Here is a 26674-nt window from a genome sequence, read left to right on the forward strand (position 1 = left end):
CACCGCGGGGACAGACAAAGACCCTCTGGCAAGAAGACATCCTTAAATCCTGAATTGGTAACGATCGATCAATTTGGGACCGTCTTTAAGACGTGCAGATGTGCACGCGGGTCGGCGTATAGCGGCTCGCTAGCACCTTACGGGTGTACCTTTGGGGACTTGTGTCCCATATGGTAGGGGATTAACTTCCCCGTTTGGAGGGGCTGCGTCACCATTTGGAGGTCCGGTTAACTGTTAGCTGACTTTTGGCTAATGCATTTCGGGTATTGGTTATTGGTTTGTCATTTATCGGATTTTGGTTATTAACGGTAAAATTTGCATCAGATATGGGAGAGTCACAGAGTGGCGGAATTCTAAAGAAAAGCCCACTGGGATGTGTTTTGCAGCACTGGAGAGATCCGGGGGGAGTGCCGGGAGGCAGTGTCGATAGGAAAACTTTAATTAAGCATTGTAATCAGTGGTGGCCTCTCTAGAAGCCAGACGGTGGAGAAAAATGGCCCTTTAACAGGACATTAAAATAGAATACATTATTACATTAAGGTACATATAATTGTAATATACTACTACACACGTTATAATAGGTATTATACATTTAGTGTAATAGTACAATTTAATGCTCTTCCTTCAGGGAGAAGGAAAATGGGATGAAGTGCTTTATGCAGATACGTATGTTTTTCACTCTACGAAGCCACCCTGAATGGCAGAAAGAACGTGGAATCAATTCAGCACCCCAGGACCCTATGGTCCTGGCGATAGAAAAAGACAAACAATAAGCAAAATAGGAAGCAAAAAAGATGTTGCTCGCCTTGTGGCATTGGACAAAGATGTTTAAAGGTTGACAGAATGGGAGATTAAAGGATTGTTTGACCCCGATTGCGAGGATGTGCGTGCAATGTCGGATGCGGTGTTCAGCGAGGCAGAAAAGCAGAGTGTTGTGAGGGTGGCCAGACCCCCAAGTCCAGGCTCTGGTTTTGGCTGGAACTCTGCCGGGAACAGTGGATAACCATGTTCCCATTACCAGTCCCGGTCGGGGCCCTAACCAGCCAGGAGCCCGGGACTTAGTACCGCGGTACAGGGAACGAATGGCTTCTGGAATAAGAAGTGCCATCCCAAAATCAGTAAATTGGTCTAAATTGTATGAAATTAAACAAGATAGAAAAGAATCCCCTACTGATTTTTTGAACCGATTAAAAGAAGGGATGCAGAAATACACTACTTTAAACTGTACCTCTCAGGAGGGAAAGGGTCAGTTGTTATTCCTGGTTCTGGGACAGCTGACGGATGATGTCAAGAAAAAGTTACAGCAAGTGCAAGGAACAGATGTGAGAGATTTAGAGAAATTGCTGGAGACTGCTTGGCAAGTGTGTCGGAATAGGGACAGGCGGGGGGGGGAATGGGCAAAACAATTGCCAGCGCTACAGCGGCTGCTTTGCGCACCGCAGGGGCCAGGTAACCTCTGGGAACCCACCGGGAAACACCACTAATGGGAGGCGAGGAGCCATGAGAAGTAGCCCAAGTGCCCCGTCTCGGGGAAGTCAACCCCTCCCGAAAGATCAGTGTGCCTACTGTCAGCCAAGGATGGAGCTCGAATGGCGGGGTATGGCGGGGTATGCCGTGACCACCGCAGAGCGAGTGCTGGAAGCAAAGTCACTCCCTGAGGGTACATCCGCACAACGAGCCGAATGAATTGCTTTAGTGAGAGCTTGTTGAAGGACTGCGAGCGAACACCCGGACAAATTCAAAATACGCCTTGGGTGTAGTTCATGCCCGTGGGGCTATCCGGAAGGAACGGGGACTTCTGACCGCCCAAGGAAAACATATTAAGCTTGCTGACGTGATCCTAAGACTTTTGGATGCGGTACAGTCGCCTTCGGCGGTTGCGCTTATGCACCGCAAGGGGCACCAAGAGGGTGACGCTGCTCAGGAAGTGGGGAATAAATCGGCAGATTATGAGGCAAAAAGAGCTGCGGAACAAGGTGAGGTGTTAAGTTTGATTCCTGAAAAAGCTTTGCCGCTACCGGACTCGGTCGACTGTGATGAGAAGGATCTTAGATTAATTAAAGATTTGGAAGCAGAAGTTGAATCATCAGGTTGGGCAAAATTAAAAGGTAACAGAGTAATAGTTCCCTTTAGAATAGTACGGAAACCGGTAAAAGCAGAACACGACCAGACTCATTGGGCAACTGAAGCCTCGTATGATTCCCTTATGAAGCAAATAGTAGCCAGGAATTTGTTTCAAACTGTAAAAGCCATGGTTAATAACTGTGAAGTATGCAAAGGTGGGAAATCGTGTAAAATTTGGAAGTCTCGGTAAAGGGAAAGTTCCAGGTCAAAATTGACAAACAGACTTTTCCGAACTCCCACGGAAAGGGGAGGATTTGGGATTTGTTCGTATTAACAGATACCTTTTCGGGCTGGCCAGCAGCTTTCCCTTGTAGGGCTAATAAGGCTAGGGAAGTGACAGGAGTACTCTTAAACGAAAATTATTCCCAGATTTGGAGTACCAGCAGTAATACCTTCTGATAGGGGTGCTCATTTTTGTGCGCAAATAGTGCAACGAGTTAGTAAAATTTTAGGAACAAACCGGCAACCGACCTCAGGCAAGTGGGCCAGTGGAGCAAATGAATCAATTAAACAACAGCTAGCTAAACTTAGTCAAGAAGCAAATCTACATTGGTACCAAGCACTCCCACTGTAGCCCTACTACGAATCAGGGTAAAACCGGGAACTAAAGAGAATTTAAGTCCGTTTGGAATTTTGTTGGGGCAGCCGTAACCGATCCCAATACCGAGGGGAAGATCTCACCCAGTTAGGCGAAAATAATCTATAGAAATACATAATAATATTAGGAAATTCTAAACGAGAGCGATTGCAAGTGCCTAGAGAGTCTAGCCAGACGTTCTCTCTAACAGGAGTTCCGGTTCCGGTTAACACCTCTCTATTTAATAACCCCTGCTATGGAGTAGGTCATGATAAGAACAACTTTAGATTTACATCACCTCTTGGGGTTGTGAAGAAGTTCGGAGCAAATTAGCCTCTCGGTTACCAAATTTTAAATGGATCAAAGAGCTGCTTGTACTCGTATTAGTTGATAGCTTATTTGTTTTATGTACGTGTTGTATAATTCGAGGTTCGCTATGGCGTTGTCAGAAGAATGGGGATGACTGTGTTACCTGGAAAAAGAGTAAGGTCAAACCTGAAGTCGCAACAGGGAGGTATTTTAATCGACGGACGAAGGAGAATGGTACGTTATAAGGGACTGCGAAAGAATTCGCAAGGGTAATAGAAAAGGGGGGAAGTGAAGCAGAAGATGTCTGCTTAATGACACTGTGATGTTACTGAGTTTAAATTTCTTTCACTTCTCTGCATCACCTGACTTTTTCATTATTCTTTCTCCAACTCTTTCAAAAGTTTGCCGTTTCTTTTATGTTTTATTCTCTTCTTTCCCTAACACCTATCGCTTTTTAAATGTTCTTGCCAGGCTTACTTTTGTTCCCTTTGTCTGTATTTTTTAATTAGCTCTTGTCTTTCCTTAGCGCCCTCACTATTAAAACTTTCTTTCTACATCTCTGTTTACTGTCCCTATTTCACAATTTTTTCCCTATTTCTTTAATCCCTGTTGCTTATGTTAAATTTTCTACTTTTATCCCATCTTCTGTCTCTCTCTTCTGGTTTTTCTTTATTGTCATCGCATTTAAAATTGTCTCTCTATAGCTGTTTTACTCCACTGTCCCTATTTCTGTTTTTTCCTTTATTTCCCTAATGCCTATCACTTCTAACATGTACTTTCTGTGCCCTTCCATGTCTGTATCTTCAGTTATTTCTTGTCTTTCCTTAGTGCCACCCCTTCTTCAGTTTCCCTTCTACATCTCCATTTTAGTTCACCATCGCTGTCTTTAATTAAAGTCCTTAATCCCCATTGCTTTTCAAATTTTCTACTTTTATCCCGTCCGCTGTCGTTACTTATTAGTTATTTTCTCTTATTTTTTCCTAAGGGCACCGCTTTTTGTATTTCCTTTCTGCGTCTACTTTTATGTGGTTCCCTGTCCCCATTTTTCAATTTTTTTAGTCATCGTTCTTTTTGGTTTGAAATTTTGTTTCTCCGTGTACTTTTATCTCATTTTCTATCCCTACGTTTTTTTCCCCGTTTCCTGTAACTTGCCGCTTCTAACATGTTCGTTCTAAATCTACTTTTATTAGGATGTAGCTCCCTTTTTTTCAGTTGGTTCCTGTCTCTCCTGTACCCCCTCACGTTTAGATTTTCTTTCCTCGTCTGTTTTTATCCACTTCAGCAGCTTCATTTTTTTAGCTCATTCTAGTGTGTCCCATACCTTGTTGCTTGTGAAATTTTCTTGCTATGTCTTTGCCTATTCAGGTTTTTTCCGTATTTTAACTTTTTTTCCCCGTCTTAACGTCTTCATTTTCGAATAACAGAATCATTTAGGATGGAAAAGACACTTAAGATCATCGGGCCCAGCCGTAAACCTAACACGGCCAAGTCCACCACTAAACCGTGGCCTTAAGTGCCACATCCACGCGCCTTTTAAATACCTCCAGGAACGGTGAGGAACTTATGTTTTTATGCTTACTTTAACCTGGTTTTCTGTCCCGATTATTTACTCTTTTCCTGTCTGTCCTCTACCTCATCGTTTTTTAAATTTTCTGTGTCTGCTTTTATGGAGACGGCTAACCCTACATTTTTATTACTTCCTGGCTATCCTGTGTGAAATCACTTCTGAATTTTTTTTCGCTATCTGTTTTCATCCAGTTCACTGTCTTTATTTCATTCCCGCCTCTGCTATACCCTGTCACTATTTAAATTTGCTTTCTGCCTTTGTTGATTTCTTCTGCTGCCCCATTGCCAAGTTTCTCCTTCTTTAACACCTTCGCTTTTGATAATTTTTTGTCTACTTTTATCTGGTCTTCTCTCCCTATTTGTTAGTTTTTTCCTCCCCTGCCTCATACCCTTTTTTTCTTTTTAAATTCTCTTTCTATATTTGCTTTTATCAAGATGTCTATTCTTTTCCAATTCTTTCTGTTTGTCACACACCCCGTCGCTTTTTAGATTTCCCTGGCGCGTCTCCCTTACCCCCTCCCTACCCCCTCCCCTCCCCCATCCCGGGGTTTTACGGGGTCTCCTTGGCGCGCTGTTATCTCTGGAGCGTGATTTGTACCCCTCTCGGTTTGTCAGAACATCTCCTCGGGCCATCCCTCTTCCTCAGAGCGGTCTTTCTGTCCTCTCCTCCATCTTGCTCACCTCCCGTCGGCCAGCGTCTCCCCGACGCCGCCTGTGCTCCGTTCAGATCCCCTCCCGAGTACCTCTGTGCCCTCCAGCCTTCTGCCGTCTCTCCGGCCGCCTCGGCACCCCTCTGATTTCCGCCACGACGCTTCCTGCGAGCGACCTCACGTTCCGTAACCGGACTGTGAAACAGGACCTGAATTAACCGTAACTGCAGAGCGTAATGGCACATTTTCTCGTATTTTACCCTTACCGCCTTTCAGGCCGTGGCTGGAAACCTGCTACGCGTGGCGCGCAGGATGCGGCAGCAGCTTTGGCGGCGGATGGCGAGAGGCGAAGGCCGAAGCAGAGGCTGCGCGGCTCCCGTGCGCTGGGTTTATTGTTTTACTTAGGAGCGTGGCCGTTCGTCTTAAACTGTTTATGGTGTTCTCGCCCAGTGCAGCAGTTTGCAATCAGCTGGTTTAAGGAAAACACGATGTCATCTCTGTCAAAGTTCTACATATTTTGGACGTGAAATATGAAACTGAGAACTTTAACCCTGGGTTTCCTGGGATTAGCTCTTGGAACTGCTTTAGAATCCCTTGTTTGTTGGCTCCCCGAAACGTACTGCTCATCTGCCGACTCTGCCCTGTACCATTTCACCTATTAATTTTTTCCCACGTTTCCCTCTCTGCGGCTCCCTCTCCCCGTTTTTTAATGCTTACTTGTGTTTCTTGTACCCTGCTGCATTTTAATTTCTCGCGCTACAGTTCCCTCCCTCCGGCACCCTGTCTCTGTGTTTTATTTCCTCCCTCTGTCCTGCACCCCGTTGCTGAAAAAACTTTCTTCCTATGTTTCCTTCTGTGCATCTCCCCATCCCTATTTTTTCATTATTTCCTGTGGTTCTTGTACCCTGTTACTTTTAACATTTTCTCATTGCGGTTCCTTCTAGCCATCTCCCTGTTTGTTTAATATTCCCGTGTTTCTCGTACCTGACCGCCACTTCTTTTTCCTTTCTGCCTTGTCCTCTGTCCGTCTCCCCGTCCCTGCGTTTTAATTCCTGTCCGTGTCTCTCGTACCCGGTTGCTTTTTAAAAGTTCTTCTACGTCTCCCTCTACCCGGCTCCCTTTCTCCGTTTTTTTGTTTGGGGTTTTTTTTTTTGGTTCCCCACCCCTCCCCTTGTATTTCTTGCACCCCACCGCTACCTAATTTCTCCTTCAACGATTCCCTTTATCCAGCTTCCCTTTCCCGTACTTTTAACTCCTCCCTTTTTTCCGTATACTCTGTCCCTTTTTAAATTTTGTTTCAGTATTTCCTTCTATCCTCATTCCTGTTCTTATTTTTTAATTCTTTCCTGCTTTTCTCGTAGCCTGTCGCTTCTTAAAACGTCCTTCCGTCCCTCTACCCGATTCCTTGCCCCTGTTTTTTATCTCCTCCTCTGTCCCGCACCCAGTCACATTAATAACTTTCTATGTCTCCATTTATTTAGCTTCCTGTCCGCCTTTTTATTTTTTTTTCCTGTCTATATCATACTCTGTCCATTTTAACTTGTGTTTCGATGGCTACTTTTCTGCGGTTCGCTGCCTGCGTTTTGTAATTCTCCCTCGTCTGTCCCGTACCCTGACGCTGCTTCAAGTTCCCATGTCTGCTTTTGTCGAGCTCCCCATCCGTGTCTTTTAACTCTTTCCCGTGTCGTGTACCCCGTTGCTTTTTACATTTTTTTGTGTGTCTGTTTTTCCACAGTCTTATTTTCAATTTATTCTCGTCTTTGCTAAAAGCCATCGCATTTCAAATTAATTTTCTTTCTACATCGAAGTTTATCCACCTCCCCGTCCCCGTTTTTTGTTTTCCCATCTACGCTGTACCCCATCGCTTCTAAAATTTTCTTTCCGTGTCTACTTTAACCAATTCGCTGTCTATATTTTTTATTTGTTTCTCGTCCGTGCTGTACCCTGTCGCTTTTGAAATTTTCTTCCTATGTCTCTCTGTACTTTTCTGTCTATTGTCATTTTTAACTTTTTCTTGTTTTTCCTCAATGCTTCCGCTTTTATAATTTTCCTCCTATGTCACTCTCCATCACCCTACACTTATTTTACTTTTTTTTCCTTGCCTTTCCTTAATGCCTTGGCTTTCAAAATTTCCTTTTTACATCAACTTTTATCCAGTTTTCTGTCCCCTTCCCCCCCCTCCCCAGCTTCTCCTTTACCCGGCTGCTTTTTACATGCTCTCTCCGTGTCCGCTTTAACCAATTCACTGTCTGTCATTTTTATTTTTATTCCTGTCTGTCCCGAGCCCTGTCGCTCTTTCAGTTTCTGTTCTAGGTCTACTTTTATCAAGCTCCCTATCCATATTTTTTAATTTATTCCTGTCCGTCGTGTACCCTGTCGCTTTTAGAACTGTATTTTCGTTTGTGGCTCTGTTATTTACAGTTACTGTTCTTGGTTTATATCCTGTCTGCTAATACGTATTCATGAACAGGCATGTCTTCTTCGGCGCATGCCCTCTTCTCCTTCTAGAGTCTTCTCAAATCTTCCTCGGTGTGCCCCCAGGATGACCCCAAACTTTATGCATGCACTTTACAAGTTTCTCTTTACACAATACTACGCAGTCAGTGGTCAAACTGGTTTGAGCTGATATACCAGCAAAGTAGTTTAACTTTCTTCTGTAAAATACCCCTTTTTATGGTGCAGGAGAAATCCATAAAAGTACAGAAGATTACACTTCATCACACGAATCAGATGAACATATTTCACAATCCCCCATCTTCTTCTTTGCAGTATTGATTCGTGTTTTCATTTCCAATTGAGTACTGCAGATATCTGCATTCCTTGTATAACCGAGTAGATTAATCTAGTAACAATCCCCCACATATCCCCAGTACAACTATCCCGATTTTAGTAAGCCAATCACCACCCATAAAATCTCCCCCAAATCCTCCTAGATTGACTCCTTTCCAAGTTTGTCTCTCAGGAGGCCATTCGTTATACACCTGGCTCTCTCTGATTTATGGGTAACAGGAAAAAACCCTAGGTTTTATTGTTCCAATTCCTTGGCAAATATGATTACAGGTACAGGCTGTACAATTAGAAAAGGTCCTCACTTTTTCCATTTTTCTGGGGTAAACCCCAGCTGGACTTGTTCCAATATTGACTACAGTTATTTGCCGTAGTCAGAGTCAAGGAACTCACCCCAAGCAGAACTAGAAGAGGTCCGGTCAGGGCCATAGTGGTCGGCGGTCACAGCCCGAAGGGGTTGCAGCCCTTGGCAGACCCTTTTTAAGCCGCAATACCAGTTCCCCTCCGGTCTTGCCCTCTCCTTTCCTTTAAGGGGGTGCTTTCTTAGTACCCAAATTAATTGAGCACTGCTTGTGAAGGCCAGAGCTTTGCTAGATCAGTGGTTTGGCCAGACCTGAGCACTTGCCCGAGCCTGGCGATCCTCTTTATTTGCAAGGCTTTATGGCTACAGAAAACTGCCAGTTAGCCTGCAACACTAATCTTACAAATACACACCACCTTCTACACAAAGGACAAATTCTAGTTCCAGCTCCTTTTTCCTGTTCTTCTTTTGCCAACAACTCCTTCCGATTATACTCGTTTGGAGTACCCATTGTTGTTTCCTATTACCCTTTCCCATTGTTTTCCAAACTTGGGGATTACTTATGTTGCTCTCCATAGCTTCCCATGGCCATTGTTCACCTTGATTTGTTCCACCACAAACGTAACAATTAGCTATATTCAATGTTTTCAGCAATGTTTTCAGCAAGATTTACAAATAGATTTTTAGCAACTGTGGGAATTTCATGTTTCACTCCTGTTTCTATTACAGGAGTAGCCGCAATAAAATTCCCACAGCAATTTAGTCAGATGTGACTTTCCACTCCTTCACTGGACCTTTCACTCGTGGCACATGTGTCCATCCTTTTTCAGCAGTTCTCACAGCTGTTTCTGTAGTTAATAAAACAAGGAAAGGTCCTTCCCAGAGGGGAGATAGGTTTCCTTCTTTCCATGTTTTTGTCAGAATTTTATCTCCTGGTTCTAACTGATGAATTGCAAATCCTAAAGGTGGTGTTTGGGCCACCATCCCAATCCCTCTTAATTCTTTTAATCTTTTTCCAAGGGTAATTATATATTGTTGGATACTATGATGCTCAATTACATTGTTCCCCAGAGGCATTCCTTGAAAATAAGGCACGCCATATAACATTTCATATGGCGATAATCCAGTCTCACTGTATGGTTTAGTTCTTACGTTTAGAAGTGCCAGTGGTAAACATTTCGTCCAGGGCATTTGCGTCTCAATCATTAATTTAGCCAATTGTTGTTTTATTGTTTGATTCATTCTTTCTACCTTCCCCGAGCTTTGTGGGTGCCACGGAGTGTGGTATTCCCACTGAATACCTAATGATTGACATAATAGTTTTATTATTTTAGAAGTAAAATGTGTGCCCTGGTCAGAATCAATGTACGGGATTATCCCATATCTAGGTATCAAATGTTCCAATAAAATTTTTACCACCATCTGTGCCGTAGCTCGTGCTACAGGGTACGCTTTTACCCACTGTGTTAAATGATCTACTATTACCAATAAATATTTTATCCTCCCTACCTTAGGCAATGCAGTGAAATCGACTTGTACTTTCTCAAAAGGTCTGTAAGCTGTTTTTCTCCCTCCCGTGGCTGCTTGTCCAAACACTGTCTTATTTACCTTTTGACAGGTTAAGCAACCTTGTGTAATTTGCTTTGCTATTTCAAAAATTCCAATACCACCAAATTGTTTAAGAAAATGATCACTTAACGCTTTTGTACCCCAATGTGTTTGCACACGCAAACGTTCTAGTATTCGCCTGGTGTAGGCTTTTGGCAACATTTCTCGCCCATCAGGCAGTGTCCATTTTCCTTGTTCTAATTTAGCTCCTGTTTTCTCCAATTTTGTTTGTTCTTGTGGGGCAAACTTCTTCTCTCTTTCCTCTCGTCCTTCTTTGCTGGTGTCCTCCTTTGTTTGTATGGCATTAATTTTGGCAACTTTAGTCCTCAAGGCTGCTTCCTGGGCCTCTTTATCTGCTAAGTTATTTCCTCTAGTTCGGTAATCTAATCCCTTTTGGTGTCCCCTCACATGTACCACTGCTATCTCCTTTGGTTCTCTTAAAGCCTTTAAAATTTTTACTATTAATTCTTGATGTATTAAAATCCTCCCTTGAGTATTAATCATACCTCTTTCTTCCCAAATTTTTCCAAAAGTGTGGACCACCCCATATGCGTATTTAGAATCTGTAAATATAGTCCCGCTTCTTCCTTTTAGCAATTCCAGGACCCTACATAGGTCATACAGCTCACAAGCCTGAGCTGACCATGATGGACTCAGAGGTCCTGATTCCACAAGTTCTAAGTCCTTATTAATTATTGCATATCCCAATTTTCTCTTCCCTTCTACCACTCAGGAGGAGCCATCTCTGAACAGCGCTTCTCCATTTTCCAACTCAGCATCTCTTAAATCTGGTCTCACCTTAGTCTGGGTCTCAATTACCTCTAAACAGTTATGTTGTAATTCCTCTGATGGTTCCCCAAACAAAAATTGTGCTGGACTCTGAGCAGAAGTCACGCTTAGTTCTAAGTCGGGGGAGTCTATTAGTATTGCTTCATACTTTAGAATCCGGCTGTCCATTAACCATTTTTCCGCTTTTTGTTGTGAAACATTTCTGACATTGTGTGGGGTATACACTTTTAAAGGAGCACTGAAGGTAATCTTCCTAACTTCTTCTATTAATAATGCTGTAGCAACCAAAGCTTGGAGACAAGCAGGCCATCCTCTGCTTACTGGATCAAGTAACTTAGAACAATACCCCACGGGTTTTTTGATTCCTGCCCAGTCTTGAGTAAGAACTCCATATGCTGTCTGGCTTGATGTATTCACAAAGAGAGAGAAAGGTTTTTCTAGATCTGGGAGGCTCAATACAGGTGCTTGTATTAATGCCTTTTTTACTTCCTCAAATCTCTAATCGTCTTCAATAAGCCATTTAAGTTGGTTATTAGTTAATTTTTCATATAGGAATTTTACTTTTTCACTATAATTTTCAAGCCATGGTCTACAATATCCTAATAATCCCAGTATTTGCCTAATTTCCATTTTAGCTTGTGGGGGTCTTAAGGATGGAATCCCAGATACCCTATCAGGATCTAACTTCTTCCTTCCCTTACTCAGCCAATGTCCTAAGTATTTTACTTCTTGTTCTACAAACGGTAGCTTTGATCAGGACACCTTTAATCCCTTTTCCCCTAGAAAATTTAACAATTTAATGGTGGCTTTTCGGATCCCCTCTTCAGTTTCTCCTGCTACTAATGAATCGTCCACATATTGCAATAATTTTACCTCCTTAGGTATTGTGAAATCTTGTAGAATTTTCTCTAAAGTTTGTCCAAATAGATTTGGTGACTCTGTAAACCCTTGTGGTAACACAGTCCATCTTAATGGTTGTTTTCGTCCTGTTTTGGGGTACTCCCACTCAAAGGCAAAATAATCTCCGGATCCCTCATCCAGAGGACAGGCCCAAAAAGCATCTTTCAAATCTGTTACACTATACCAAGTATGTTTGGGAGATATATGACTCAATAAAGTATAAGGATTTGCCACCACAGGGAATTTAGTGATTGTTCGCTGATTTACAGCTCTTAAGTCCTGCACCATCCTGTATGACCCATCCGGTTTCTTTACGGGAAGAATGGGCGTGTTATGAGGTGACATACATGGTTCTAGGGTTCCTTTTTCCAAAAGTCTGTCAACTACAGGTTTTAATCCTTTTTGACCCTCCGTAGGTATAGGGTATTGCTTGATTCTAATTGGGCAGTGCGGATCTGTTATTTGAACGCTTATGGGGTCCATTTTTATCTTTCCAGTTTCCCCTTCCTTATACCACACTGAGGGGTTAATAGCTTCTTCATCCTCTTGTGTTAAAGTGTATAATTTAATCTGCAATTTGTCCCCTTGACTCTGAATGCTCAAGTTTAACTTCAAAATCAAATCCCTTCCTAATAAATTGTATTCCGCTTCAGGGAGCAAAAGTAAATCATTAAGACAAATTTTCTTTTCTGTTTCTACTTCTACATCTTTCAATATATTTACTTTAAAAGGCTCTCCTTTTGCTCCTACTACTGACACGTACAAAAATTTTTGCTTTTGCTTTTTGTTTTTCTTCGTCCCTCCTAACATAGACTTTCTGGGCTTCTCTAAGTAACTCCTCTAATCTTCTTTCTTGCCAATCTTCCAATTTTTCTAATTTCCTTCTTATATGCCCCCAGGATTTAGCTACAAATTGTGTTCTAAGGAGTGCGGTCCCAGCCACTGTATTCGGATCAATTCCAGAGTACATTTGTAGGTTTTTCCTCAACCTCTCCAACCATTCTGTTGGAGATTCGTCTTTCCCTTGTTGTTCATTAAATGCTTTAGTAATGTTTTGCCCTCGGGGAACCGCTTCCCTTATTCCCTGTGTCCTGTTTTCAGCCAGGATAGAGCTGGTTTTCTTCACAGAAGCCAGTGTGACACTGTGTTTTGGATTTGGGATGAGAAACTGTTGATAATGTGCTGATGTTTTGGGTTGTTGCTGAGCAGTCAAGGACAGTCCAGCTTCTCGTGCTGGCCTGCTAGCAAGGAGGTTGGGGGTGCATGGGGAGCTGGGAGGGGACACAGCCGGGACAGCTGACCCAGACTGGCCAAAGAGATATTCCCTACCATCCGACGTCATGCCCAGTACATAAACTGGAGTTGGCCGGGGGGCGGAAATCGCTGCTCAGGGACAGGCTGTCGATCGCCGGGTGGTGAGCAATTGCTGTATTGGGCATCACTTGTTCTTGTACATTCCTGTGTTGGTATTATCATTGTTGTTTCCTTCTTTCTTTCTGTCCTATTAAACCGTGTTTATCTCAACCCACGAGGTTTTATTCTGAATTCTCTCCCCCACCCTACTGTGGGAGGGGGAGTGAGCGAGCGGCTGCGTGGTGCTTAGTTGCCGGCTGGGGCTAAACCACGACAACATTACATCTTTTCATCCCGTAAGAAAGCATGTGTCCCTACAGTACGTACATAGTTACCCCCCAAAACCGCCAACGTCATACAACGTATCCCGCGATACAACGTATCCCGCCATACGCTCGGAGGGGTTTGCGCAGCCCCCGCTCTCTGTGCACCTCACAGACCTCTGCGCTTTCTGCTTCTGCCCCTGGTGCTGGCGGCTCTGTGGCCGATGCACCGGCAAGCCCAGCCGCATCCTCCTCCTCCTCAGAGAGTCCCTGGCCGTGCTCAATGAGCGATTGCTATGAACGTACTGTAAAAAGCCCTTTTTATAGCCCGACACAACACTGGCCAATTTCAACTCTAGCTGAGCTTTGCCCTTTTCTGTTCTCTCCTTACACGTATGAACTACAGCTCTGTGATCTTCCTGCCAAGCCGGACCTTGGTCCCAGGGATCATAACATTCCTTTTTCCACCTGAGTTGAAAAAGGAGGTCCCTGTTCAGCCAAGCTGGTCTTCTGCCCCTCTTGTTTGACTTAAGACTCCACGAGATTGCCTGCTCCCGTGCTTGCAGAAGGTGGTGCTGAAAAACTAACCTGCACTCTGAGCCCTGAGCCCTCCAAAGCAGCTTCGTAGGGGACACTGCAGACTAGCTCTCTGAGTAGCTTCAAGTTTGCTCTCCTGAAAAGCAAGGTAGCAACTCCTCTGAGCTGTATCTCATTACACTCAAAAGTTTCAACTCCCCTGCTTGGTGATCACTGTGATCCCATCTCCTACGAGTCCTTCTCCATACACAAACAGGAGGGACTAAGAGATCTGTTGGGTAGATAAGCAGCCATGGGGAACCACGGTGAGCAGTGGAGTGAGCTGCTGCATGGGCTACGTGCTTTCCGGGTGCGAAGCCAGCCCCTGGCTCAGTGAGTGCCTGGGAAAGGGAGTCTGCAGCCGTGAAGGACAGAGCTGGCCAGCAGGACAGCTGGCAGCCTTCACTCGGGCATTGCCCACCTTGTGACTGGCTGTACCTGTGATGATGTTAATGCTCTTTGTACACAGGTCTGTTGCGTCGTGCTGTGTTGCGAAGCAGACTTGCAGAGGCGTGCCCTGTCTGCCCATCGGGACTCAAGGCACATTTCCTCCAAGCGCAGCAGCCAGGCTTTGGGCAGCCTCGCCTCATGCTGCTTTTGACATTGCCAACCAGGATCAAGTTTCTATCCTCGGGTTTTCATGTAGGAACCAATTAGTGAACAAGTCCTGTTTTAATGGAGTGGCAACTCAAACAGTATTACGCTGGTAGAAAGCCTTCAGGAGAAGACTGGTGTCCTGTGGATCTCGCAGTAAGGCAGCCAGCAGCTCTGTTTCTGCTATAGCTACAAACATCCGCGAGTGAAACAACCGCAGCTTTTTAATACAGTTACAGATACTTTTCTTTGCAGACACAAAGCATGCTTTTGTCTTGAACTTTTCATTAGTCTGAAAAAAAGATCATTGGTAGTATAGGATACCATGCTGTTTATTAAATGTACATAAATTAACATCTACACAGAAAGGATGTTTTCCTCATCAGAAACAATGCTGAAACGATGAGCAACTCTGAAAAGAAAGGTGCATAAGGCTCCCGTGCACAAACCCCAAAGCTTCAAAGGAGAAAGGTGAAAGAGCGCTACATCCTTATGTCACAGGACAACCTGTGATTAACCCGAGTTATGGACACTGTCACATCATAGGTAGTTGGGGCCAGTTCAGATCCCCTGCCTTCTAGATCAGCCGCCTTGATGAGCTGGGTGTTTCAACTGTTATAAAGCTGCAGAATCAACCAGAATCGACACTGAAATGACTGTGCTGGCTACAGAATGGCTAGAATAAATATGGGGGTGTGTCCAGTTTTTTTCCGGTCCTGGAGGGTGGCTGGGATTTGGGGCACCATGTAAGCTGGCTTTTTTAACTCCTCCTTCCCATCAGTCCCTAGGCACAGGCACGTGTTGTGGCTGAAAGCAAAGCATCACCACTCCAGTTCTGACTGACAGAAAGGGGGGTGTTCACGTCGGTCCAGAGAGCGCTGATGGGTCGGAGAAGTAAGAGCGGAGTTTTTGCTGTAGCTAACCTGGAGTTAACTCAGCTAATGGAAACTGCAAGCCAGTCATGTTTGATCAAGAATACTAAGAAAGGGTATTGTGCTGTGTGCTGCATACAAGGACTTGCACCGACCAAAGGGCAGCAATGGGTGCTCCCTTCTTGTATGCAGCAAGGTGGTGCAGCGTCTCTCTGCCAAGAATGAGTAGCGGCAAAGAAAACCTGGAGGGTTTTATAGTCTGGAACATGCTGTCCAGCGTGTCCCTCGTGTCCCTCTCAGATGATATACACCTCCACGCCCAGCACGCCCCATGGAATCTGCAGGTGACATGCCAGCTCCCCACGGGGGCAGCTGTGCCGGCTGGTGGGCTTTTGCTGACGGAGCCGAGGAGTGAGCCAGCAAGGCCTCCCGCCAGGGCTGGGCTGGGTCTGAGGGCGGTGCGGGGCCGCTCCGGCGTCGCGGTGCCCGAGTGAAATGTGCCGGCCGGAGCAGAAGGGCGCGGTGCCTCCCTCCTCGCCTCCGCCGAGGTGGTGCTGGGGCTGCATCGCGCCCCTCAAAGCCCAGGCAGCAGAGCTCATGCGGGCAATCCAGGCAGCAGAAAAAAATCGGCACCTGCAAGAAGAGAGTCCAAAGTGCTGATGAAACCATGAAGGCAGGAAGAGGCACGACTTTGTGCCCTGTTCTTTGGGCAGTGTGCTGTCCAAGGGGCAGCTCCTGGCACACGAGAGGGAACCGTCCCTGGCAGTGGCTACGGCACGGCTTTGTCCCCTTCTCCACACGTGTGACACCCTCAGAGCTCTGCAAGTTGACAGAGATGTGCAGCACTGCTTTGCTAGGCAGCAGGGCTGGGCAGGGCAGCTGTGCTGTGGTCCTTTCCAAAAGCCGAGCAGCAGCACGCCTCACTGTCCCTTGCTAGAAAGCCAGGCTTGAAGGCAAAACACGCTGCTTTGGTAGTGTTTGGTTGTTTTCTTCTTCCCTCAATTGTCTCAGGTGCAACGTGAGCTTTTTACGAAGTGCCAGTACCTCAGGGTCTACAGCTACGTGACACAGCTCCTTGCTGCGTCTTTGGGATTCAGACACCAGCAGCCAGTGCTGGGCTTGCCAGCTGACATGAACAGAAAAGGGAGACTTTGCCTCTTTCTGTAGGCAGCGGGTCAAAGAGCTCCAAAAATTGCTATGAGCCTTGTGACTCTGCTGGGGTGTTGCTCAGCCTTGCACAAACAGAGCTGCCACAAGTGCCGAAGGAGAGCTGCCAACGCTGGAGTGATATGTTCCTCCTGACAGACACGCTCTCCCACGGGCAGCTGCGGGCTTCCTGCCCGGTGCCATCTCTGCGCACCTCAGAAATATTGCCCATAGTCGGAGCAGTGTTCGGAGCTTTGAAAGATGGGCAGCAGAGCCTGCTACACACCTGGGCTCCTCGTTCTTCTTGCCTGCCTGGATGTCCTCAGTTGCCCATCCCGCAGAGCTCTGCTCCCAACTTGCTCCTCTCGCTGTCCAGTAGCCCGTTGCTCCCCTCTTCACAGGTTGCTCTTCTCGAGCCTGGCAAACTTTCCATTCAATGTATTGTTAGACAGGTCAAGCCATGATAAACGTGAACCAATTCTGCTCGTAACCACACCTAGCTCATTTTACCTTGTCTCCCCAGAGGAGCTCTCCAGGTGTTCACTTTCTGGAGGGACTGGAGGCACCTGCAATGGAAATGTGCAAGTTAACGGGTGGCAAGGACCTTCCTGCCCAATTGCTACCTTAGCTCGGAAAGGCACAGCCCTTGGATGGGTTTGCTCAGCCCAGCTGAGCCAGTTCTGGTGGCATCACCGCACAAACCGCCATGGCCATCCTGCACCACCCTTCCTCTGCACCTTTGCAGAGCTGCCGGCTAGTGGGTGACCTTGCTTGTCCCTGCGGCAGCACTCTCAACTTCTGACAGTGCTGTCACCCTCTTTGTGGCCCTGACATACCGCTGCTGCTACTGCTTCCACCTCTGGTGCTGGCAACTCCTTGGCCGACGTGCCTGCAAGGCCAGCCACATCGTCATCGTCCTCCTCCTCAAAGAGCTGCGGGGGACAGAGGAGGACAGTTGCTTGGCTGGGGACAGGCCCCGGGGCCGGTGAGCCTTCCTCCGGGCCAGGAGCGAGCGTGGGCGGCTCTGCTTTCACTAGGGCAGGACGCAGGGGTGGCTGGAGGTGGGGGAGGTGGGGCGGAGCCGGCTTGGTCCCCGAGCCCCAGCTGGGGTCCCTCTGCCGGCTTACCTGGAGGGGCTGGGGCAGCGTGCCGTCCTGGCTGCAGAGAGCTGCCAGGGGCCGGCCGAAGAGACCCGCCCTGCCGGCACAGCCCGACTGCCCGGGCGCCTCCGCAGCGGCCAAGGTCCCTCGCCGCGCAAAGGGCCAGGGCAGCCCCCTCGTCCTGCTGCGGGTCCCGCCTGCCGCCAGGGAAAACAGAGCAGAGAGCCATGGAGGGCAAGCGCCAGGTGAATGCTGCCCGAGCCTCTGCGCGCTGTGCGTCCCCGCCAACAGCAAGGGAGAGGCGTGGCTGGGGAACGAGGCGCCCCGGGGGCTCAGCTCTCTGCGGCCGTGCCCTGTGGGAAGGGCAGCAGCAGCCCCTGAGCAGCGCGGCTGCCGCCTGCCAGCGCAGGAGAAAGGGGCCGTCCTGCCCCCGTCTCCTCCAAACTCACCGTCCGAGTGGCCACGTCCACCTTGGCTGCCGGAGGGGACGGGAGGTGGCCGCTGCTGGGCACCAGCCTGCAAGAAATGCGCTGCGCTCAGCGAGCAGCCCCGCAGCACGAAGGGCCCCTGGCCAGCTGCATCGGCCGCGGGCCATGAGTGAGATGTGGGGACGGCCGAGATGGCGGCCCGGGGGCTCCTCACCTCTGCCAGGCCCTCGACCAGCCTCTCCAGGCTGCTGGCGTTGAGTGTTTTGGCCTGGGCAAGGGGAGAAGAGCAGCAGGTGAGAAGCCATGGGGCTGGTGCGGGGTTGGAGCAGCCCCTGGGGCAGAGCAGGGCCGGGAGGGACACTCACGGCATTGCGGCCGCGCAGCTCCTTCAGCAGGAGCTTGATGGAGGGCAGCTGGGTGACGCGGGCTCCCTCCACTCCTTCTGCTGGCCTGTGCACGGGGCAGGGGCAGAGAAAGAGCTGTGTGAGACCCAAGCTGCCTCTTCCCTCGCCTGCCAGCCCGGGGAGCCCTTCCAAGCTGCCCCGAAGCAGCTGGGCACCGCCCGGCCGTCGAGCGGAGAGCAGTGGCAAGGGGGGAGGACGGGGCTGGGTGAAGCAGCTCCGCCAGCTCTGCCCGCTCCAGAGCCGCCCGCAGCCGTGGGGGCAGCTCTCCCCAGCTCAGGAGCGGCGTTTCCGCATCGTACGGCTACGGCTAGAGCATCCCCCCGTGCTGTGAGCACGGGCCCCCCAGGCTGCTCTGCCAGGCAGGGCTTACCCACGGAGCGCGCTGAGCCAGAGCTCCTTCAGCGAGCGGGAGCTGCAGGAAAGAGAGGAGAAAGAGCCTGAGCGCCCGCTGCTGCCCAGCCCGCGGGCAGAGGCGGGCGCCGGCACAGCCCTGCCCCGTGGGGACGGCTGCAGAGGCAGGAGGAAGCGGCGTGGGGCCGGACAGAAGCGCTGCCCGGCCCTGCCGGGGGACGTGGCACTGAGACCCACCAGAAGGTGACGACGCAGAAGCCGTAGGGCCAGGCGAGGACGAGGGACGTGGTGGCCTTGTCTTCCTCCTCCTGGGCGGCATCCCCGGCCGCCCCCTTGCCGCCGCTCAGCACCCACAGCCGGCGCAGGGCCAGGCAGAGCTGCGGGCGCGGGGCGCTGCCACGTCTGCAGAGAGGAGCGGCAGGGAGTGACCTGGAGGTGGCCGAGCCCGGCGGCTGCCCTCTGGCCTCCGCCTGCCCCGCGCACGGCCACGGGTGCAGCCAGCAGCAGGGTGCCGAGGCCTGGGGCTGCTCCTTGGGCGTCCCTGCCCCGGTGCCGGGGCCAGGCCTTAGGAGGAAAGGCAGCCGGGGTCTGCGCCTCTTACTTGGCCTTGGCGATGATCAAGGCATCGCTGAAGAGGAGGAGGTGCCTCTTCCCCGTCCCGCGGCCCTGCGTCACCCGCACGCGCTGGTGGAGCAGCGGCTCGGCTGATGCCGGGCCGGGCGCGCACTGCTGCTCGGGGCCAGGGTAGACCCTGCAGAGCAGGCGGCAAAGGGCGTGAGAAAGGCGGCTGCTGCGGGGCCCGGCTGCGCCGGCGTGTCCCCGAGCCGCGGGGGGAGCCCACCTGGAGCCGTAGCAGCAGTTCAGCTGGCCCATCGTGCCGGGGCCAGGGGAGTCCTCGCGCCAGACACGCTGCTGGGGCTCCGGAGAGCTCCCAGCCGGCTGGAGCGAGGCTGTCGAGGGGGTCCCGGTGCCGGGCAGTGCCGCTGGGTGAGAGCTGGTCTCTCCCTGGAGCTGCCGGGTGCTGGCAGAGCCGTGCCTGCAGGCACTGTGGCCGTTGCCGGGCCAGCGCCACGACATCACAGCTGCCATTCCAAGCCCGGGGGGGGGCTGGGGGGCGGGGCTGGGGGAGGGGCTCCTGTCTCTCTCGGCCTGGGGAGCCCGGGCCTGGGCACAGCACTGCGGGCATGGCCTCAGCAGCGCTGAGCAGAGGGCAAGGCTCCCCTCCCTCCAGCTGCTGGCAAGGCTTTGCCCAGCGCAGCCCAGGGCACCGCCGCCCGCCGCCTTTGGCCAAGGGCACGGTGCTGGCTGCTGCTCAGCTTGGTGTCCAGCAGGACCCACGGGCCTGTTGCGTTAAGAGGCAGAGCAATTTGGCAGAAACTAAACCCCCTTGCTTTCCAGTCGATCCTCAGATATCAGAGGGACTGGGGGCGGCTGAGCTTAGGTTCTGAGTGATGCCCAAAGTCAGCGTTAGTAGTCCGGTCGCGCCCAACACCTTTGTTGGACTATCACGGGTCCGGATGCACTACTAACATCACACTACCTGCTCAGCCGGACACCTCCTGAACGAACACGGCCACACTCAGAGGTACGGTCGCGTTCAGGGACCACACACGGCTGAGTCAATCAATAGTGCGATTTATTGAACACACGGCTGAGTCAATCAATAGTGCGATTTATTGAAGCAACAGATATACAGGTTCTTTGGATTGCCGGTGATAAATTCACTACCTATAAAGCACATGCAAATGCTAAAACTATGAGGGACACTACTTGGCTATAAACGCCTTAAAAGATGTAAAGTGACTCTATATAGAGATTTCTAAGTTTCCCGGGGAGGCACTTGGTATGACCAAGGGTTCGAATCTTACCCAACGGCATCCCGATGGGGGGGAAGAGAGGCTCAGCCCATCGACTGATCCCAGAAGTTAGAGTGATACACACTGCTGCTGGCGTCTGCTCCAGCTGGTGACAAGGATATGGGCACTTCTTGTGCAAAGTCTCCCGTTGGTCCAGGTCCTACCCATGCGTGAGGCACTGGGAGGCACCAGCCTTGCCATTCTGCCCCTTCCTCTGGGGTCACTGTCAGTCCTCCTTGCCCTGGGACCCACTTGACCCTGCTCTTTCTTCACGGGTCCCCAATTCCATTCCTTATCGTGGCCATGGCTTCTAGCTGTGAAAGGCTCAAAGAAATACCCCTTCCTTCGGGGGGAAGGCCGAAAAAAATCAAACATTTATAGGCAAGATTAATACATATTCATCAAGTGTCCATACAATGATTGGTTAAGTATTCCTCGCCTACCATGTAAATGACCACGCATGCTCACTATAATTTCTTGGGATTTTACTTCCTTAATCTTTTGAGTCAGAGGGTTTCTTGAGTGGGTGGTCTCTGAGTCAGTGGTCGCGATCTCCCCCTGCCGGAATTACCTTTCCTACAAAGTTCACTTAAGCTTGGCAACACTCAATAGATCTTCACGGGCTGTCGGTCCATCATGCAATCATTCACCCCACAGTCCTTTGTTGTAAGACAAGACTATAGAATGAATAATTACCCACCCACCGGACCGTAGAACTGACCAAGGTGTTCCTTCTTTCTGACTACTTGTTATTAGAACAAAACATAATACCATGATCACGATGTTACACTTAACTCCTTGATAATTAAATCAAGATGGGAAGGGTTAGGTGGGTTCTCGAGCAGCATTGCTGGTGCATAATTTAGTTACAACTTTCTACAAATTCACAAACCTGTTTTCTAACCCTATTTTATTTTAATTCCCTACCACCTTGGTTACATTTCCCCCCTTTGGAAGTTTTGAAATAATTTCTTTTCAATACTTCCATTACAAATTAATTTCCTTATTAACATTCAATCACTTTATTGTATGATGGTAGGAGCATTATTAGTTAGTCCATTTAAATTTTGGTGGTTTGTAGTCAATGCAAGTGTAATTCTGCTATCAATGGTAGCTCTTTTTGTAAATTCCTTTTTCAAACAATGATAAATGAATAATATTCCCAAAGATATTATTAATAATAATAACAACACAGTACCAATTAAGGACTTCACCCAAGAACTCAAGTTTCATCCCAATCCACTGAAAATTTTACCAAACCAATTTTCTTGCATGTCTTGTTGCATTTCCTGAGTATCCTTTTTTATTTTTCTCAATAAGTCCAAATCATATTCAACATCCTGAGTAACATTTGGGATATGTATGCAACAATGATCTATCCTATCCCTCAGGTATCCACAAACTCCATGTTCTTTTAGTAAGAGCATATCTAGAGCCATCCTATTTTGTAGGGTCATCTTCGAAGTGGCTTGTAACTGTAAATTTAGTTGTTTAAATCCTTTCCTTGTTATTTTGGCTAATCTTTTCACTTGACCTGTCAACTTATAGAACCAATCCCTATTCCTGTAAGTTGCCAAGGGAGTCAATAAGGATTCTGAGGCTCATCGAATTTTCACTCCTGTCGAGGGTTCATTCCAATCATCATCATCAATTTGTGATCTTTTTGTCCATATTAACTTCAAATTTTCAGAATCTCCCCTAAAGGGAGCTTTCTTTCAGATTGGACATAATGTTGGCATTCCTAAAGTAATTTTACTTTCCCGTCCGTCGGTAAATGGGTGGTCCAAGTTCCATCACTCATTGCCCAAACTAAATGTCCCAGGCTCTGAACTATAGACCTTCTACAACTAAATATTGATCCCCTTCTAATTTTATATACACTAGTCAAATTTAAATTGTTCTTGAGTCCTCTGCACCAACACCCATATTTCAATGCAGCTGCTAAGGGAGGAACTTCTTGGACTGCTCTATCAACTGTACTGCAATTATATATCTTTTTACAATTCCACCAGGGTACTATGTCTTCCTTTTCTCTGGATGTGGTTCTCCTGTGATTAACTGATGGGAAAACTGTAAAGACTGTTCCGTCCCAGGCAAAACACCATGAAGTATTAGCCATATATTGAAATTGAGATAAAATAGTCATAGACCATACCGAATCCCATGCAACCTCTGCCTCTCGCTTAGTTTGATTTTCACAATTACGGACTACACGTCCAGCTTCCTCGGGATCATGTACAGGAGGCCTCTACTTATTTCTTTGCATAATTGTTCATCCCTTGTGCTTACTGCGCTCAAATTTGTTGTTAAGATTCCCCATGGAATTGATTCACCTACTGCTCTTGGAATTGGGTTATTTGGGTTACATTTTGTAAATTTGCAAATTCTTTTATCAATCCTACCATTAAATTTTCTTCTGGAGTTCTCCTTGGAATGTATATTAGCTGCTCTGCTTCATTCTCCCTTCTAATTGATCTATTATCATCTCAAACAATGCTCCCAACATCATCAGTTTCCAAATCAAAACCCATTTTTTCATATTTTCCAATGATAATTTCTTAAACATGTTTTAAAGTCAACTTTGCAGTTTCTGAATCTCTATTGATGACCTTCCATGATGGGGCTTTTTTCACTCAGGTGTAGTGTATCCCCGGTTCCACTCCTCCAACCTTGATTGCAGTATGAGTTGTTAACAGTACCTGGAATGGTCCCCTCCACTTTTCCTGCAGTGGTTCAGAGTTCCAAGTTTAAAGATCACCTCGCTGATACTGATGTACAGGTGTATCCGAGGCAAGTGACCTAGTCAGCACCATGTATCTCCGAAGTGCTCCAAGAACTTTTCCTAAAGAAATTAGATACACTTTCAAATCAGTTTCCCCAGCTACATTCATATCCCCTGGGATTAAAGGAGTCTGCTACAGTTTACCATACAGAACTTCATATGGACTTATACCGTCTCTTGATCTTGGTTGGATCCTGATTCTCAAGAGAGCTAGTGGTAAAGCCTGTGGCCACTTCAAAGATGTTTCCTGACAAATTTTACTTCTTTGTCTTTTCAACATTTGATTCAATCTCTCAATTTTTCCACTCAATTGTGGCCTCCAAGGGGTATATAAGTCCCATTTTATACCCCAAATTTTACTGATCTGTTGAACTACATCTGCCACAAAGTGTGGTCCCCTATCAGAAGACATTCCCAATTACACTCCAAATCTTGGTATTATTTCCTTCAGCAACACTTTAACTACCTCTCTAGCTTTGGTGGTGCAGCAAGGGAAGGCCTCCGGCAATCCAGAAAATGTATCAATTAGTACTAATAAGTAGCTGTATCCATTCTGACTGGGTAACTCAGAGAAATCCATTTGCCAGTAATCTCCTGAAGAATTGCCTTGTTTTATCATTCCTAGAGGTGGCCTCTTTTGGTTCATGGGGTTATTTTTAAGGCAGACTGGACATTTAGCTATTATTGATTTAACTATTCCTGTCATTCCTACACATACTACAGATGTTTTTAAACTTGAAACCATAGCATCTACTCCCCAATGTGTTTGTTCATGTTTTTCCTTTGTGAGTTCTGTCATAATTTGCGGGGTTACTATCACCTGTTTTTCTGATGTCACCCACCATCCCTCTGCATTTTGTGATGCTTCTAATTGTTTTGCTAATTGCTCATCCAATTTTTTTGTACTTCGGTTTCAAATCTAATAATTTTGTTTGTTTTACTGGTACTAGTGCAAGGATACCCCGTTCTGCAGCCTCTTTTGCAGCTTTGTCTGCCAATCGATTACCTATATTTACAGCCGTCTGACCAAATTGAGGAGCTTTACAATGCATTACCGCCACTTCTTTCGGTCTCTGCACATCTTTCAGGAGTTGGAGAATTTCTTCTTTATACTTTATTGATGTTCCTTGGGCTGACAGCAATCCTCTTTCTTTCCAGAGGGCTCCATGTGCATGGATTACACCAAATGCACATTTAGAATAAGTCCAAATATTTATCTTTTTTTCCTTCTGCTATTTGTACAGCCTGCCTCAATGCCACCAATTCTGCTTTCTGGGCTGAGGTACTTACAGGTAGCGTCCTTGATTCCAATACCTCAGAGGTGGTGACGATAGCATATCCAGCCATTCGTTTTCCTTCTTACACAAAGCTGCTTCCATCTGTGTATAACTCCAGATCAGGGTTTTCCAGAGATTCATCTCTCAGGTCTGGTCTACTGGAAAAAACTTGTTCAATAGTTAACAAACAGTCATGCTCTAAATTTCCTGAGGGATTCTCTGTTGACAAAAATATTGCTGGATTAACAATTGGTGTGGTTTTCAATTCCACATCATCTTGTTCCAATAGGACAACCTGATACTTCAGCATTCTGCTGGGGGATAGCCACTGACCCCCCTTGTGCTCTAGAACAGTTATTACCATATGCGGTACGTACACCACCATCTTTTGGCCCATAGTCAATTTTCGAGCTTCTTGGATCAGCAATATCGTTGCCGCTACAGCACGTAAACATCCTGGCCATCCTTTACTCACTTTGTCAAGTTGTTTAGAGAAGCACCCCACTGGTTGTTTCCAGGATGCCAGCTGTTGTGTCAACACTCCAAGGGCCAGATGTTGCCTTTCATGTGCAAACAACTCAAAAGGTTTGGTCACATCAGGTAATCTCAGAGCAGGTGCCATCATTAATGCCTTTTTCAGTTCTTTGAGTGATTTCTGACATTGAGGTGTCCAAGTCAGATACTGATCCTTGGATTCCTTTAAAGCCTCATACGGTGGCTTTACATACATTCCATAATCCAAAATCCAAAGTCAGCACCACCCAATCATTCCCAGAAAAGCTCGCAATTCCTTCGGGCTACTAGGTTCAGGCATTTGACAAATAGCTCCTTTTCTTTCATTTCTCAATTGTCTCCGTCCTTGGGATATTTCAAATCTCAAATTAATTACTGTTTCTTTTCCTATTTGGGCCTTATTTCTGGAGACTCTATATCCTCCTTGGCCTAGGAAATTTAGTAAACTGATAGCAGAACACTTCCCTTTTGGTCCTGTCTCTTCCATATCTTTAATTCCTTGGCCAATTGATTCCCAAATATCGTAGGGCTATTTTTGAATCCTTGTGGAAGTACAGTCCATGTCAATTGGGTCTTTCGTCCTGTGGCCGGACTTTCCCACTCAAAAGCAAATATGTTTTGGCTGCCTATATCTAGAGGTATGCAGAAGAAGGCATCCTTTAAATCTAGTACAGTAAACCATTTATGTTCCTCTTTCAAAGAAGTCAGTAAAATATATGGATTAGCCACTACTGGGTGTATATCTTGGACTATCTGATTTATAACTCTTAAATCCTGAACCAATCGGTATTCCTTGCCTCCAGATTTCCTTACTGGTAATATGGGAGTGTTATATTCTGATTCACACTCTACCAATAGTCCATATTCTAAAAATTTTGTAATCAACCCCTCTAATCCCTTTCGAGCCTCCCACTTAATAGGATATTGTTTTTGTCTTACCGGTTTGGCTCCAGGTTTTAAAATCACCTTTACCAGCTCTGCCAATTTAGATCGTCCCAGAATTCCACTTGCCCAGACCAAAGGAATAACTGCATTTTCCACTTCTTCTGGAATCTGTTCTTCCCTGTAGGAATCCTGTAACATAAACACTCTTGCCTCTATGGCTTTTGATTCTGGTATTAACAATTTCATCTCTCTGTCTTTTGAAAGTTATTTGTGCGTCTAATTTACTCAATAGATCTCGTCCCAACAAAGACAGTGGACATTCAGGCATATACAGAAACTGGTGAGTTACCCATTGCTTTCCCAATTTAAACTTTAATGCCTCTAAAAATGGCCAATTTTCCTTCCGCCCTGTCGCACCAACAACATCTACTGATTTGTGACTAAATTTCCCTTTACATGTATTCAATACTGAGTAAGTAGCTCCAGAAACTCTATTTCTTCATTCCCTAGCTTCAATGTAACCAGACGTTCAGCTAGGGTTGATTCCCCCAGTCCCCTTCATAGTTCTTCATCCAGAGTCATTAATTTAATTGCCTGGAGAGCCAGATCTAATTCTCCTGCCTTAGGACATTCTCTTTTCCAGTGCCCATGCTCCTTGCAAAC

The sequence above is a fragment of the Phaethon aethereus genome (assembly GCF_964289735.1).
Source record: "Phaethon aethereus genome assembly, contig: HAP1_SCAFFOLD_115, whole genome shotgun sequence".
In the NCBI taxonomy this organism is placed as follows: domain Eukaryota; kingdom Metazoa; phylum Chordata; class Aves; order Phaethontiformes; family Phaethontidae; genus Phaethon; species Phaethon aethereus.